Source organism: Anthonomus grandis, chromosome 10, assembly GCF_022605725.1.
Source record: "Anthonomus grandis grandis chromosome 10, icAntGran1.3, whole genome shotgun sequence".
Classification (NCBI taxonomy): domain Eukaryota; kingdom Metazoa; phylum Arthropoda; class Insecta; order Coleoptera; family Curculionidae; genus Anthonomus; species Anthonomus grandis.
The window spans coordinates 5,427,101-5,442,516 of record NC_065555.1 but is presented as its reverse complement, the minus strand read 5'-3'; the positions used below and the strand labels follow the sequence as shown (position 1 = coordinate 5,442,516).

General features: G+C 29.4%; 2 protein-coding genes across 4 annotated transcripts in view; one reads left to right on the top strand and one right to left on the bottom strand.

The window, feature by feature from the left end:
- LOC126741299 (uncharacterized) overlaps positions 1 to 9,027 on the bottom strand; it is a 35,374-nt gene extending 26,347 nt beyond the window's left edge. Inside the window, exon 1 of the mRNA XM_050447688.1 lies at positions 8,786 to 9,027. The gene's annotated coding sequence lies outside the window, so the exon portion shown is untranslated. The remainder of the gene's footprint in view (positions 1 to 8,785) is intronic.
- LOC126741300 (uncharacterized) overlaps positions 1 to 15,416 on the top strand; it is a 66,668-nt gene that overhangs the window by 40,557 nt on the left and 10,695 nt on the right. The gene's annotated exons all lie outside the window — the stretch shown is intronic.

Sequence of the window (15,416 nt, the reverse complement as noted above, 5' to 3'; positions counted from 1 at the left end):
AAGAGTTATACGAAAAAATTTCAAGTCAACAGATTGAACACTCAAGTGACATTATCTAAATTTCAAAAATGTATATTTTGATAATTATAATAGTTACATAAAAAATGTGTAATAGTCCTTTATAGCTCTAGCTATAATCATTTTAAATAATATCTAATTAATCTTATTTTGGTAAAAAGTTACCTAAAAAATGTCAAGGCAACAGGTTGAAGACTAAACTCACATGATCCAAATTTCAAAAATTCATATTTTGGAAACTATAATAGTTACATAAAAGTTGTATAACAAGTTTTTGTAGTTTATAAGAAGTCATTTTATAATATTTTTAAATTACGTCTTTATCTTATTTCAGTCAAAAGTTATCAGGGAAAATGTCGAGCCAACAGGTTTAATACCCAACTGTGCTCACCTAAACTTCAAAAATTCATATTGGGAGAACTATAATAGTTACGTCGGAGTTGTATAATAATTTTTTATTAAATATTAAAAGATATTTCATAGTGTTTTTGAATTACGTCTCTATCTTATTTTAGTCATAAGTTATTAGGGAACATGTCGAGCCAACAGGTTTAATACCAACTGACCTCACCTAAACTTCAAAAATTCATATTGGGAGAACTATAATAGTTACGTCAGAGTTGTATAATCATTTTTTATTGCATATTAAAAGATATTTCATAGTGTTATTAAATTGCGTCTCTATCTTATTTCAGTCAAAAGTTATCAGGGAAGATGTCGAGCCAACAGGTTTAATACTTAACTGTCCTCACCTAAATTTCAAAAATTCATATTGAGAGAACTATAATAGTTACGTCAGAGTTGTATAATAATTTTTTATTACATATTAAAAGATATTTCATAATGTTTTTAAATTACGTCTCTATCTTATTTCAGTCAAAAGTTATCAGGGAAGATGTCGAGCCAACAGGTTTAATACCCAACTGTCCTCACCTAAACTTCAAAAATTCATATTGGGAGAACTATAATAGTTACGTCAGAGTTGTATAATAATTTTTTATTACATATTAAAAGATATTTCATAATGTTTTTAAATTACGTCTCTATCTTATTTTAGTCAAAAGTTATTAGGGAAAATATGGAGTCAACAGGTTTAATACCCAACTGTCCTGACCTAAACTTCAAAAATTCATATTGGGAGAACTATAAAAGTTGCGTCGGAGTTGTGTAATAATTTTTTATTACATATTAAAAGATATTTCGTAATGTTTTTGAGTTACATCTCTATCTTATTTCAGTCATAAGTTATTAGGGAAAATGTCGAGCCAACAGGTTTAATACCAACTGTCCTCACCTAAACTTCAAAAATTCATTTTGGGAGAACTATAATAGTTACGTCGGAGTTATGCGATAATTTTTTATTGCATTTTAAAAGATATTTCATAATGTTTTTAAATTACGTCTCTATCTTATTTCAGTCAAAAGTTATCAGGGAAGATGTCGAGCCAACAGGTTTAATACCCAACTGTCAACACATAAACTTCAAAAATTCATATTGGGAGAACTATAATAGCTACGTCGGAGTTGTATAATAATTTTTTATTACATATTAAAAGATATTTCATAATGTTTTTGAGTTATGTCTCTATCTTATTTCAGTCAAAAGTTATCAGGGAAAATGTCGTGCCAACAGGTTTAATACCAACTGACCTCACCTAAACTTCAAAAATTCATATTGGGAGAACTATAATAGTTACGTCAGAGTTATGTAATAGTTTTTTATTACATATTAAAAGATATTTCATAATGTTTTTAAATTACGTCTCTATCTTATTTCAGTCATAAGTTATCAGGGAAAATGTCGAGCCAACAGGTTTAATACCCAACTGTACTCACCTAAACTTCAAAAAATCATATTGGGAGAACTATAATAGTTACGTCGGAGTTGTATAATAATTTTTTATTACATATTAAAAGATAGTTCATAGTGTTTTTAAATTAAGTCTCTATCTTATTTTAGTCATAAGTTATTAGGGAAAATGTCGAGCCAACAGGTTTAATACCCAACTGTCCTCACATAAACTTCCAAAATTTATATTGAGAGAACTATAATAGTTACGTCAAAGTTGTATAGTAATTTTTTATTACATATTAAAAGATATTTCATAGTGTTTTTGAATTACGTCTCTATCTTATTTTAGTCATAAGTTATTAGGGAAAATGTCGAGCCAACAGGTTTAATACCCAACTGTCCTCACATAAACTTCAAAAATTCGTATTGGGAGAGCTATAATAGTTACGTCGGAGTTGTATAATAATTTTTTATTACATGTTAAAATATATTTCATAATATTTTTAAATCACGTCTCTATTTTATTTCAGTCAAAAGTTATCAGGGAAGATGTCGACCCAACAGATTCATTACCCAACTCTACTCACCTAAACTTCAAAAATTCATATTGGAAGAACTATAATAGTTACGTCAGAGTTATATAATAGTTTTTTATTGCGTATTAAAAGATATTTCAATGTTTTTAAATTACGTCTCTATCTTATTTCAGTCAAAAGTTATCAGGGAAAATGTCGAGCCAACAGGTTTAATACCCAACTGTCCTCACCTAAACTTCAAAAAATCATATTGGGAGAACTATAATAGTTACGTCGGAGTTGTATAATAATTTTTTATTACATATTAAAAGATAGTCCATAGTGTTTTTAAATTAAGTCTCTATCTTATTTTAGTCATAAGTTATTAGGGAAAATGTCGAGCCAACAGGTTTAATACCCAACTGTCCTCACATAAACTTCCAAAATTTATATTGAGAGAACTATAATAGTTACGTCAAAGTTGTATAGTAATTTTTTATTACATATTAAAAGATATTTCATAGTGTTTTTGAATTACGTCTCTATCTTATTTTAGTCATAAGTTATTAGGGAAAATGTCGAGCCAACAGGTTTAATACCCAACTGTCCTCACATAAACTTCAAAAATTCGTATTGGGAGAGCTATAATAGTTACGTCGGAGTTGTATAATAATTTTTTATTACATGTTAAAATATATTTCATAATATTTTTAAATCACGTCTCTATTTTATTTCAGTCAAAAGTTATCAGGGAAGATGTCGACCCAACAGATTCATTACCCAACTCTACTCACCTAAACTTCAAAAATTCATATTGGAAGAACTATAATAGTTACGTCAGAGTTATATAATAGTTTTTTATTGCGTATTAAAAGATATTTCAATGTTTTTAAATTACGTCTCTATCTTATTTCAGTCAAAAGTTATCAGGGAAAATGTCGAGCCAACAGGTTTAATACCCAACTGTCCTCACCTAAACTTCAAAAAATCATATTGGGAGAACTATAATAGTTACGTCGGAGTTGTATAATAATTTTTTATTACATATTAAAAGATAGTCCATAGTGTTTTTAAATTAAGTCTCTATCTTATTTTAGTCATAAGTTATTAGGGAAAATGTCGAGCCAACAGGTTTAATACCCAACTGTCCTCACATAAACTTCCAAAATTTATATTGAGAGAACTATAATAGTTACGTCAAAGTTGTATAGTAATTTTTTATTACATATTAAAAGATATTTCATAGTGTTTTTGAATTACGTCTCTATCTTATTTTAGTCATAAGTTATTAGGGAAAATGTCGAGCCAACAGGTTTAATACCCAACTGTCCTCACATAAACTTCAAAAATTCGTATTGGGAGAGCTATAATAGTTACGTCGGAGTTGTATAATAATTTTTTATTACATGTTAAAATATATTTCATAATATTTTTAAATCACGTCTCTATTTTATTTCAGTCAAAAGTTATCAGGGAAGATGTCGACCCAACAGATTCATTACCCAACTCTACTCACCTAAACTTCAAAAATTCATATTGGAAGAACTATAATAGTTACGTCAGAGTTATATAATAGTTTTTTATTGCGTATTAAAAGATATTTCAATGTTTTTAAATTACGTCTCTATCTTATTTCAGTCAAAAGTTATCAGGGAAAATGTCGAGCCAACAGGTTTAATACCCAACTGTCCTCACCTAAACTTCAAAAATTCATTTTGGGAGAACTATAATAGTTACGTCGGAGTTATGCGATAATTTTTTATTGCATTTTAAAAGATATTTCATAATGTTTTTAAATTACGTCTCTATCTTATTTCAGTCAAAAGTTATCAGGGAAGATGTCGAGCCAACAGGTTTAATACCCAACTGTCAACACATAAACTTCAAAAATTCATATTGGGAGAACTATAATAGCTACGTCGGAGTTGTATAATAATTTTTTATTACATATTAAAAGATATTTCATAATGTTTTTGAGTTATGTCTCTATCTTATTTCAGTCAAAAGTTATCAGGGAAAATGTCGTGCCAACAGGTTTAATACCAACTGACCTCACCTAAACTTCAAAAATTCATATTGGGAGAACTATAATAGTTACGTCAGAGTTATGTAATAATTTTTTATTACATATTAAAAGATATTTCATAATGTTTTTAAATTACGTCTCTATCTTATTTCAGTCATAAGTTATCAGGGAAAATGTCGAGCCAACAGGTTTAATACCCAACTGTACTCACCTAAACTTCAAAAAATCATATTGGGAGAACTATAATAGTTACGTCGGAGTTGTATAATAATTTTTTATTACATGTTAAAAGATAGTCCATAGTGTTTTTAAATTAAGTCTCTATCTTATTTTAGTCATAAGTTATTAGGGAAAATGTCGAGCCAACAGGTTTAATACCCAACTGTACTCACCTAAACTTCAAAAAATCATATTGGGAGAACTATAATAGTTACGTCGGAGTTGTATAATAATTTTTTATTACATATTAAAAGATAGTCCATAGTGTTTTTAAATTAAGTCTCTATCTTATTTTAGTCATAAGTTATCAGGGAAGATGTCGAGCCAACAGGTTTAATACCCAACTGTCCTCACCTAAACTTCAAAAATTCATATTGGGAGAACTATAATAGTTACGTCAGAGTTGTATAATAATTTTTTATTACATATTAAAAGATATTTCATAATGTTTTTAAATTACGTCTCTATCTTATTTCAGTCATAAGTTATCAGGGAAGATGTCGACCCAACAGATTCATTACCCAACTCTACTCACCTAAACTTCAAAAATTCATATTGGAAGAACTATAATAGTTACGTCAGAGTTATATAATAGTTTTTTATTGCGTATTAAAAGATATTTCAATGTTTTTAAATTACGTCTCTATCTTATTTCAGTCAAAAGTTATCAGGGAAAATGTCGAGCCAACAGGTTTAATACCCAACTGTCCTCACATAAACTTCCAAAATTTATATTGAGAGAACTATAATAGTTACGTCAAAGTTGTATAGTAATTTTTTATTACATATTAAAAGATATTTCATAGTGTTTTTGAATTACGTCTCTATCTTATTTTAGTCATAAGTTATTAGGGAAAATGTCGAGCCAACAGGTTTAATACCCAACTGTCCTCACATAAACTTCCAAAATTTATATTGAGAGAACTATAATAGTTACGTCAAAGTTGTATAGTAATTTTTTATTACATATTAAAAGATATTTCATAGTGTTTTTGAATTACGTCTCTATCTTATTTTAGTCATAAGTTATTAGGGAAAATGTCGAGCCAACAGGTTTAATACCCAACTGTCCTCACATAAACTTCAAAAATTCGTATTGGGAGAGCTATAATAGTTACGTCGGAGTTGTATAATAATTTTTTATTACATGTTAAAATATATTTCATAATATTTTTAAATCACGTCTCTATTTTATTTCAGTCAAAAGTTATCAGGGAAGATGTCGACCCAACAGATTCATTACCCAACTCTACTCACCTAAACTTCAAAAATTCATATTGGAAGAACTATAATAGTTACGTCAGAGTTATATAATAGTTTTTTATTGCGTATTAAAAGATATTTCAATGTTTTTAAATTACGTCTCTATCTTATTTCAGTCAAAAGTTATCAGGGAAAATGTCGAGCCAACAGGTTTAATACCCAACTGTCCTCACCTAAACTTCAAAAAAGCATACTGGGAGAACTATAATAACTACATAAAAGTTGTGTAACAATTTTTTATAGCCTATAAAAAATTCTTCCATAATAAATTTAATTCAGGTCTTTATCTCATTTCAGTCAAAAGTTCTCGGGAAGTATATCAATGCCAACCGGTTGAACATCCCTAAATTTCAAAAGTTCCTAAAACTTTGATAGGTTCATACATAAAAGTTAGTTTTGTGCAGTTCAAGCAGGCCTGAAGCCATCAATTTTTCTTTTCTTTAATCCTAATTTACACAGTATCTATTTATATTTCATTTTCAAACTTATTGTAGTCAATTGACTGCACTTAAGCTTAAGTAGACATATTGAATGACAGTTTAATTGATTCTACTTATATCTCGAGGTCGAGCCACGCCTACATACCACTGGATGATGGATTTGAAAAAGATAATAATTGGAATTTATTAACTTTAATATTATGGAATGCCTTATGTAAGCCATTTTGTTTTTTTTTTACTTGACTATTTAACGTCCTTGTGTCTTATCTGATTAAAAAAAAATCATTAATTAATTTAACAATGATGATGGTCTAAAATTAAAAGATTGGCTTTTACTATTGGTTTGAGCCTTGGCATTAAAGGGGGAAATGTTAAATATTTCGACAGAGTGATTTTTGCATTAAGGACAATTAACTTGGCATTTCAGGTTTTTTTTTTGTTGGTTAATTAAATTGAGATGGGTTGACTTAAACAACAATTTGTAACTAAATTTCTCGAAAACCGTCGGTTTTTGAAAAAAATACTTCAAGTCATTCTTATAAGCCAAGATATTATCTATCACTTTGCACTCTATAATTTTTTCATTTAAATTAATAGAAACTGAGATATTTGTAATATTACATAAAAAAACACAAAAAGTTTGACCCTGATTTATGAACAAACGTGGTTGTCTAAATTTAGCCATCACTAATGCACTTAGTCCTTGAGACCCAATAATAAATTTCCTACATTAAATAAATAATTATTATTATTATACAGGAATCTTAATTAGGCAGGATATGTTCGGCAATTAAATTTTTATTTTTTAGCAATTTTGCTTGTCGAACTGTAAATTCATATAAAAACTCCGGCTAGTCCGGATATGGTTAACGTTCCATTATATTCTGAATAGTTTCCTTGTTAATTGTTGTAAAAGAATGTATGGAAGGTCAGACCGGTAGTGAACGTGATGATGGCCAAATAGGCGAAACGTCTTTGTCAATAAGAGACAAAGCCTTTTGTTTCTTACAGGCACTCCTGGAATAAGAATTTCAATATCTTGACTTTTAGTGCATCGATTTTAATAATTTTTTCAAAAAAGTATAAAGAAGTCTTCAGAGTAGTCCACAGATCAATAAATTCCAAAATTTGATTACTAGAATCCAAGATATTCACTTGTCAATAAGAAACAAAATATTTTGCTTCTTACAGGCACTCCTGGAATACGAATTCCAGTATCTCGACTTTAGCCGTTTTTTCAAAAAAGATTAAAGAAGTCTTCAGAGCAGTCCATAAATCAGTAATTTCCAAATTTTGATAACTGAAACTCAAGATATTTACTTGTCATTAATAGACAAAGGTTTTGTTTCTTACGGGCACTCCTGGAATAAGAATTTCAATATCTTGACTTTTAGTGCATCGATTTTAGTAATTTCTTCAAAAAAGACTAAAAAGTCTTCAAAGTAGTCTATAAATGAATAATTTTCAAATTCTGACTACTAGAACTCAAGATATTCACTTGTCAATAAGAGACAAAATCTTCGTTTCTTACAGGCACTCCTGAAATAAGAATTTGAATATCTTGACTTTTAGTGCATCGATTTTAATAATTTTTTCAAAAAAGACTAAACAAGGCTTCAGAGTAGTCCATAAATCAATAATTTCCAAATTTTGACTACTAGAACTCAAGATATTCACTTGTCAATAAGAGACAAAATCTTCGTTTCTTACAGGCACTCCTGGAATAAGAATTTGAATATCTTGACTTTTAGTGCATCTATTTTAATAATTTTTTCAAAAAAGACTAAACAAGGCTTCAGAGTAGTCCATTAATTAATAATTTCTAAATTTTGACTACTAGAACTCAAGATATTTACTTGCCAATGAGAGACAAAATCTTCGTTTCTTACAGGCACTCCTGGAATAAGAATTTGAATATCTTGATTTTTAGTTCATCGATTTTAGTCATTTCTTCAAAAAAGACTAAACAAGTGTTCAGAGTAGTCCATTAATCAATAATTTCTAAATTTTGACCACTAGAACCCAAGATATTTACTTGTAAATAAGAGACAAAGTCTTTTGTTCCTTACAGGCACTTCTGGAATAAGAATTTCAATATCTTGACTTTTAGTGCATCGATTTTAGTCATTTCTTCAAAAAAGACTAAACAAGTGTTCGGAGTAGTCCATAAATCAATAATTTCCAAATTTTGACTACTAGAACTCAAGATATTCACTTGTCAATGAGAGACAAAATCTTTGTTTATTAAAGGCACTCCTGGATTCGATTTCAGTATCTCGACCTTTAGTGCATAATTTATTTAAAAAAGACTAACAGAACCTTTGGAGTAGTACATAAATCTGGAAATCTAAAAATACAATAAAATATATAGGGTGACCCATAAAACAAGAAAGTTTAAGAGAAATCGACGGTTTTTTTCCCCTTCAGTTCTGACGTCAAAGCAGTATATTTACATAACCAATTTGAGCATCGGTACTACCGTTTTTAAACCATAAACCCGGTGTTCTCTTACCTGTAATACAAACACAGCAAAACAAGTCCTCCCACCACCACCACCAAAAAAGAAAAGAGGGTCCTTAACCTCTTTACTGTTAAAAATCGCGAGAACCGCTAAAATTTTAACACACAACACCAGCTTATTTATTACTAATAACAAATGGAGAGCACATTAATCAACAAAAAGTTGTTTATGTAGGTACCACCATGGTAGGTACATATGTACGTCTACTACGTGTATTTTTATATACGGTTAACCATGAACCCACCTTAACAGATACCCTGGTAAAGCATTAGTACCGCAGCGCGTTGACGGTCGTGTGCTATGGTCGTTTTTGGTTAAGAATGTGGAAGTGGTACCATCATTTCGGCTTTTAAGGTTAATGTCATATACAAGGTATTATAAAAACCGCCAAACTTTAAGAGGTGATTAAACATTGGTATTTAACATTTTTTGATTTTATCAAATTTATTTGTTTTTTTTTTCATATAAACAAGAATATCTCCGTTATTCTTACCACTACATACAATTTAGATATACCATCTAAAAAAACATTAAATTTGCTATAAGATAGGTATATTTAAGTTTTTGAGTAATTTTTTATACTGGGTGTTATCAGAAGTTAAATGTAAAATTTGGGAAATGTGCAAAATTAGTGGTATCTTCTTGGTTATCGTTTTGGTATTATAAAATTTGGTAAATAGGGACATGTTTTTTTTCAGCAAAAACTACTGCATTTCATATGCTTTCTAATGATATATACTTACTTTTGTGATAGCTATTTCTTTTCACAGCAATATCATGGGCAAAAGAAAGAAAACCACAAAAATTGAAAATTTTCAAATTTTATATTTCTTGATTGACCAAAATTAAAAAATCTAAATTTCATTAAACAAACCTAAAATTATAACAATTATTCAAAATGTCTTCCCTCTTGTGCAATACATTTGATGCATCTTCTTCTGACACTATCAACAACCCGTTCAAGTTCAACGCGTTTTTGTCGCATTTCATTGCAACAGACACTAATTCGATTATTAGTTCGTCTCGAGTATTAATGTTAATACTATAAACATTAGATTTTAATGTGCCTCAGACATAAAAGTCAAGGGGCGTAAGGTCAGGGCTTCTGGGCGGCCATCTTACCGGACCGTATCTTCCGTCCATTTGAAACCAAAGTTCCTGTCTAGCGGCTAAGGGGATTTCTTCCAGAAAGTCAACAAGGTCATTATTTAATAAATTTGAAAACTCATTGGAATTGAGCCGATCAGGAAGGATTACAGGCCCGAAAAGGCGACCTCTCATTAATCCTATCCATACGTTGACCCTTATCTCATGCTGAAAATGTAAAACAACATTCGCATAAGGGTTTTCTTATGCCATATATGGTTATTTCTTAAATTCATTATTCCGGCTCTTGTAAATGTTGCTTCATCTGTTCTCCACTCTTGTAACTAATTCACCTCACCATCCACTGGCAATAAATCCTGGACTTTTTTCAAATGAAACGGATGCAAATTATTTTTTTTAAGAACTCTATGTACAGTGGAATGGTGACTCCTTAATGCAGCACCAATACGGCGAGTACTTCTAGATCTATCTTCTGTAACCGCAGGTTCTTGTCTCCAGTTTCCCCACAGCGTCTGAACACTTCTGCAAATGTACTTCTATGGGGTTGCCGTCTATTAGGAAAACGAAGCGCATACTCCCTTGCTGCCTCCCGCGAGTTTCCATTTGCGACACCGTAAATAAATAAGATGGCCCGATATTTAATGTTTGTGAAACTAGGCATTATTTTTTTAAGCACGTTTAAATCAAATTACTTATTTAACTACTTTAAGTCGAAGTAAAAACTTAATGACAGTTCTTGTCAAATTGTAAATAACTATGTTTTTGTTTTAAAATCAAGTAATACATGGTTTGTGAATTTTCTTCTTTTGCGGATTCATTGCCATTTACAAAAGAAGGAAAACCTGCCTTTTTTCTTAAAGAATAAATATCGCGATATGTTATTTGTTTACGGCTTCTCTAATGGAAATTTCTGGAGTTGTTGTGTTAGGGAAGATAGATATACAAGTACTCACCACATTGGTGCTCAAAAGATCAAGAAATATAAAATTTGAAAATTTTCAATGGTTTTCTTTCTTTTGACCATGATTTTGCTGTGAAAACAAATAGGTATCACAAAAGTAAGTATATCATTGGAAAGCATAATAAATGCAGTAGTTCTTGCTGAAAAAAAAACATGTCCCTATTTACCAAATTTTAGAAGAACGACAACGAAGAAGATACCACTAATTTTGCACATTTCCCAAATGTTACATTTAACTTCTGATAACACCCGGTATAAAAAATTACTCAAAAACTTAAATATACCCATCTTATAGCAAATTTAATTTTCTTTTAGATGGTATATCTAAATTGTATGTGGTGGTAAGAATAACGGAGATATTCTTGTTTATATGAAAAAAATCAGAAAATGTTAAATAGGTACCTAATAATAATAATTAGTTTTTCGAGATTTTAGGTTTAAACGGAAGTAGGAAGTATAAATGATGGAATATTTAGATTCTACGTGAAATTCCAAGGGGTTCAGTCACTTATAGGCCATACTTGGGTCGAGACGTTTTTGAAATATTCGCATTAAAAGATTTCCTCATTTTTGACTTTCAATGGAGTCAATACTGTTTAATATAGAGAAAACCCGTTGGCACTTTCCTATTGCAACTTTTTAAGCCTATACTAGTGATATATCTTGGAGCCCATTAACAGTCAATTTTAATATAAAAATCCGAAACAGGAAAAATATATCCTTGAGAGTCTGTTTTATTAAAGTCGAAACATTAGGTATATAATAGAACCATTATGATTCCCAAAGAGTTTTTCTATGAATGGTATTGTAAATTGTTGTGTTTTGTAGGTGGAAATAGATCAAAGGAGGCTTTCCTCGATAGTAATTCAGAACTGCAAAGTTTACGGTATATATTGGTACAAGTTACTGTACAATTGATGTTTTGGTCAATTTTATACAGGTTTTGAAATATCCAATTTTTTATGGAAATGGCAAAAAAAATTAAAATATCCGACAATTTTTTGAGAGAATGGTAAAAAAATTAAATTTTTTTCTGACTTTTCTGGAGAAATCTTGAAAATCCCCCTTAGAAAAGTCATAATATTTTAATTTTTAGTAAAGGTAGAAGCCTGTAAGAAGCAAATTAACTTTTGTTTTAAAGAATAGCGAATATCTTAAATTCCACTGGTGAAAATTTAGAAATTTTTGGGTTTTCGGGTATTTTGAAGTTTTTCCGACTTTTCCTGAAGAAATTTTGAAAATCTCCCTTAGAACAGTCAAAATATTTGAATTTTTAGTAAATAAATTTCTGTAAGGAGCAAATTAACTTCTCTCTTAAGGAATAGCAAATATCTTAAGTACCAGTAGCCAGAATTTAAAAATTTTTCGATTTTCGATTTTTATGGAACTTTTTTCAACTATTACTAAAAAATGTTGAAAATTCTCTTTAAAAACCTCAAAATATTTAAATGTTTAAATAAGGAATGCCTGTAAGAAGCAAATAATTTCACTCTTAAATAATACCGAATACCTTAAATTCCAGCAGTCAAAATTGGAAAATTTTTAAATTTTAGCATATTTTCAAGTTTTTCCGACTTTTCTTGCAGAAATTTTGAAAATCCCCCTTAGAAAAGTTAAAATATTTGAATTTTCAGTAAATGAATCCCTGGAAAAAGCAAATTAATTTCACTCTTGAGGAATAGCTAATGTCTTGAGTACCAATAGCCAGAATTTGAAAATTTTTGGGTTTTCCGGATTCATCCTAAAAAAAAAAATAAAAAATTTCTTTAAAAAACCATAAATATTTGAGGAATAGCGAATATCTTAAGTACCAGTGGTCAGAATTTTGAAATTTTTCGTTTTTCGAGTTTTGCGAAATTTTTTTTCAACTATTCCTAAAAAAATTTTGAAAATCCTCCTTAAAAAACTCAAAATATTTAAATGTTTATGTAAGGAGTGCCTGTAAGAAGCAAATAATTTCATTCTTAAATAATAGCGAATATCTTGAGTACCAGCAGTCAAAATTGGAAATTTGTTGAGTTTTCGGATATTTTGAAGCTTTTCCGATTTTACCTTAGGAAATTTTGAAAATTCCCTTCAAAAAAGTCAAAATATTTGACATCTTAGTAAAGAAGTTCCTGTAGGAAGGGATAAATTAACTTCTCTTGAATGGATAGCGAATAGCTTAAGTAAAATCCAGTGCAACGATATATTAGAATGGTCACCCGTCAAAACACCAGCATTCAAACACAGACACCGGCCAAACAATTTAAATAGAAGGTGGATGACATTGTTTGGCAGGTGGAATGCTGGTGTTTTGACGGGTGACCATTCTAATATATCGTTGCACTGAACTTTACTATAGTAGTCAAAATTTAAAATTGTCTTATTTTTCAGATTTGTCTAAGTTTTGCCGACTTTTCTTAAAAAAAAATTAAAAGTCCTCCTTGAAAAACTCTAAATATTTGAATTTTAGTAAAGGAGTCCCTGTAAGGGACAAATTAACTTCTCTTTAAGGGATAGCGAATAGCTTAAGTACTAGTATTAGTATATTGAATTCAGCTAGTTACGCGATAACATTACTTAAAATATAAAAAAACCATAACACATTTCTTATAAGATTGAACTGGCCCGCTCAGTCTCCTGATTTCGACTTATTGAGCATACTTGGAATACGCTTTAGTAAGTGCTTTGAGAGTTAATTTGTAAGCTTATATCAATCCCGTATAGCAACTAGTCTTTACAAAAATTGGACAAATTGATAATAAGTCATTAAAAGATAAAGAAAATACATAAGTCACAATACTACATATATGATAGGAAATATGATACATCCATATTGCAAAGACACGCCTGATTAATCTATTCTTGAATGGACCGATGGAGACTAGAATTTAACTACAGGTCGTGTATTTTCCAAAAGAAAATACCTAGTTTTAGAAATGAGATGTTCAATATATTGGTCCACTCGTAAATATTGGTCTAAAACTATTCCGAGGTATTTTGTATTTTCTGTTTTTGAGATACAAATATTTTCTTCAATATTTAAGTTGTGGAACTGAGGTTTATGTGTGAAGTGTGATGCAAATGGCAAAAATTTTGTCTTAGACTGATTTAATATGAGCTTAATTTTTTGAAACCAATGAAGTATGCCTCTTAGATCTATTTAATTTTATTTTTCACCTGAGACGAGTAGTTGAATAAAAAGTTGTCATGTCATCAGCAAAACTTTATGATATTACCTTTCCATTCAATCATTAATAATTATTGACATATTGCGAACACTAATAATTCCACGTGGTGCTTCCTATGTTACAATCCTGGTTCCTTATTTCGTTTAATTTTACGTATTGAGACCTGTTCTTTAACTAATCTTTAAAAAAAAATGAGCATACTACCTCGAATACCAAGTTCTTTAAATTTCTTTTTTGAATTTTAAATTTCAGAAGAATTTTAAATTTTGTTATTTTTCAGATTTGTTGAAGTTTTTCAGACTTTACCTCCTCTCTAAATATGTGAATTTTATTAAAGGAGTCCCTGTAAGAAGCAAATTAACTTTACTCTTAAATAATAGCCAATATCTTGAGTACTAGTAGTACTACAGAATTTGGACATTTTTGATTTTTTGGGTATTTTAAAGTTTTTCTAATTTTTCCTGAAGAAATTTTAACAATCTCCTTTAAAAAAATCAAAATATTTAATTGTTCAGTAAAGGAGTCCCTGTAAGGAACAAATTCAATTTAAAAAAAGCTTTATTCTTAAAAAATAGGGAGTTTCTTTTAAGTACCAGTAGTCAAAGTTGGGAAATTTTTAATTTTTCGTGTTTTTTGAAGTTTTTCGACTTTTCCTAATTAAATTTTAAAAACCCTCCTAAAAAAAGTAACAATATTTGAATTTTTAGTAACTGAGGGCCTGTAAGGAGCAAATTAACTTTACTCTTACGGAATAGCGAATATTGAGTGTCAGTAATCAAAATTTGATTTGTCGGATTTTTTCAAGTTTTCTTAACGATTTTTCCTAAAGAAATTTTGAATATCCCCCTTAAAAAGTCAAATTACTTGAATTATTATAGTCAAAAAAACTTCGAAAAACGATAGAAAAATACAATTTGAAGAATGTACAGAACTCTAGTTAAACATGTCAAAAACAACTGACTTTTTGAGTTGTCTTAAGCGAATTTCCACTAATTTCCATAAAAATGCAATTTTCCATTAGTTTGACGGTTTTTCAGAGTGCTCAAATAGTTCCCAGTAGTTTTCGAAAAAAGTACTTACAAAATACAGTTTTTAAATATAAATAGAATTTTAGTCTGTTGGATTGTCATTTGCACTGAAAACGCATCACAAGCGCATAAAAGTCTCTTTATATTTATTTCTTTAATTTTTCTAGAATTAATAAAATTATTTGCTTTTGCATGTAGCCATTATGACAAAAAAAAATTCCATCAATTTCTAGAAATTCCACTAAAGTCGATTCTACTAAATACTTAATTACAACCAATTAAAATTCAATTTTAAAAGGAGTTTCTGTAAAGAACAAATTAATTTCTGTGACTGTCAATAATCAAAAATTTGG